This window comes from Pongo abelii, chromosome 15 (genome assembly GCF_028885655.2).
Source record: "Pongo abelii isolate AG06213 chromosome 15, NHGRI_mPonAbe1-v2.0_pri, whole genome shotgun sequence".
Lineage (NCBI taxonomy): Eukaryota > Metazoa > Chordata > Mammalia > Primates > Hominidae > Pongo > Pongo abelii.
Window position 1 is genome coordinate 54,899,572 of NC_072000.2, and position 2,830 is coordinate 54,902,401.

Here is a 2,830-nt window from a genome sequence, read left to right on the forward strand (position 1 = left end):
GGAGACGAGACCATCCTGGCTAACACGGTGAAACCCCGTCTCTACTAAGAATACAAAAAATTAGCTGGGCGTGGTGGCGGGCGCCTGTAGCCCCAGCTACTTCGGAGGCTGAGGCAGGAGAATGGCGTGAACCCGGGAGGCGGAGCTTGCAGTGAGCCGAGATCGCGCCCCTACACTCCAGCCTGGGCGACAGAGCGAAACTCCGTCTCAAAAAGAAAATCCCAGATAAAGTAGTTTTTCTATTATCTGATTTGGTTTTGATAGCACTAATCTGAATTTATATAATTTATTTATTTGCATGATTGCTTTTCCCCCTGTAAAGTGTCAGCATAATGAGAGGAGGAAAATTATTTGTTTTGGTCAACTTTGAATCCCCAACACTTAGAAGAGTATTTAGCACATGTGCTCAATATATGTTTGTAGAACAAATGAGCAATAATAAACAGTCTCCCTAATGATAATATTAGTTCCTGAGTTCAGGGGCCATGACTTGTCTTTTCCCTTTCCTCTACAAGGCTTCATGTGCTGGAATATGTACAGCTGGCATTTGATGAATGCTTGCTGAGTGGAGATTGCACAAGAGAAGGACTACCTGTTTAATCTCTAGATGGGTCAGGGGTGGGATGGGGTGGAATCGCACCTTTACACATGACATGACAACTATGCTAAGCATAGAACTTCCCTCTGGGTGGGGGAGGTGAAAACAGGGCAGCAGACCCCAGACCAGGCCAGCTTAGTGCACCTTTCAGCCCTTTCACTTGTGCTGGTTTCTTTCCTGTCATCCCGCCGTTCAGAATTGTAGAGATGCAAACTAGAGAATGCCACAGGGGCCTATGGAGAATATATGTGATGGAATTTCATGGACTGGCTGCAGTACAGATTCAAGTTTTTCAATTATTTACAAAATACATATTGAGCACCTGCTTTGTGCCAGACATTATGCTAGGTGCTGGAGATACACACAGCCTGTATGTGTGAAATTTTGTTCCAAACTTAACAAGTAACACCAAACACAAAAAGGATTCCTGATTTAGATAGTGCAAGACTATAGAATTGCATGTGAAACACTGTAGCCCTTCTGCTGAAAAATTGTTTAAGTGGTCACCTCGCAAAACTACCCAACACTCACCTCCGGATTAATGAGCTGATATTTGCTAAGTAACTTGTGATTGCTGGGTTGGGAGGACTCCTTTGGGAGTTGCCATCCTCTTTGACACTTAGCAGGCAGGAGAAGGAAGAACATTATCCACCCCCACTCTCACCCACTCTTTTGTCTCTCGCTCTGCAAGGAAGGGTATGAGTCTCCTGCTGGTATCAATTTTTAATTGCTTTTGGTAGGCGGTGAAGTAGAACAGGAAAACTGCATGCACTTCTAGGTACATTTGTGTATCTATTCGTATTTATTAGTAATTAAACTTCTATGTTGGTCTATAAGCCATAATGTTGATGATTGTCTTTGTAAATGAATGCATGCAAATACGCCCAGGAGCCTGACAAAGAGAGTATCAAATACATTCATTAATAAATAATACCAATACTGTGCATTTGTAGGCTGAAATTTTTTTTAACTTCAAAGAAGAGCTTTCATATCTATGATCTCATCTCACACTACATATGATTATTTTAAAACTCCTCTCTAGGGGCAGGTTGTTCCTTGCCTGCTAAGCCAGGCCATGTGAAGCTAATGAAGTCCCGCCTCGGGCTACCGGACACCGTTTGTACCATCAGGCCAGCCTGTCCAAGTCTCCTGGGGTCTTTGCCTGCTTGTTTAAACACTAAAGGCCAAGATGAAAAAGTACACTAATTTCAAGCTGTGCTGGGAGCACATATACACTTGGACATGAGCAGGGGAACTGAGGAAATGAAGCTGCTTTCAGGACCATCTTTGGAGATTCTCTAAACGATGAGGAACAGATTAATTCAAACTGACGGCAGGGATTCAGAAAGCCCAGAATTACAGACCCGTCATCTTTTAGGACTGAAAACCAGTTCCTGTTTACTTTACCTACAGCTGTGACTTTTTTTCCTGTCTTCACAATTTCTTCATGTGCGCTTCCATTAACAGGAAGATATTTTTACATCATCTTGCTTATGTTTTATAATAGCTTTTCCTGTTGAACTTCAATAGACTAAAAATTCAGTGTCATTATTTATCCTAAGGCTGAAGAACTGCACATCTTGGAAACGCCCTTACTCTGAATTTATTAGAGGGGCATTTAAAAAAATAAAGAGAAGTCAAGAAAATAAAACAATCTCTGATTGGGAGGCTCTCCCTGCCTCTCTGTCTCCATAATCCTAAACCAGCTGCAGTGTTCCCAGATCACAAACATTTAGGCTTGTGTCCACTGTAAAGATTGCTTCAGAATTTTCTTCCTGGATGTCTGTATATCCAGATATGAAATGACTGGATACTGTAGGTGGTGATAAATTCTTCCACCCTGATTACTCATGAAGCAGAAATAATTAGTGCCTGCCTAACCTGTGAGTAACTATTTGAATTCTGCTATTTTCAAGGGTAAGTGGAAGAACTAGTAACCCAGTTTATAACTACCAGTTGGCCCAACCACCTTTGCCTCAAAGACCTGCCCCTTGGGATGCTGTGATAGGTTTAGTTTTTGCCAAGTACCAGTGCTATTTGATAGTCTCACCTTGCCTGCTCTTTTGTATAAGTGTAGCCCATGCTGTGCATTGCACGCAGTGGGTACTCAATAAATACTGAATGAATGCAGCTTATCATCCATCATTTGGTCTGTTTCGGTCTCAGTTTCCTCTATGTAAAGTGAGATTATTAGCAAATGAGTGCTTATGTATTTTCCAGCTTTAACATTCT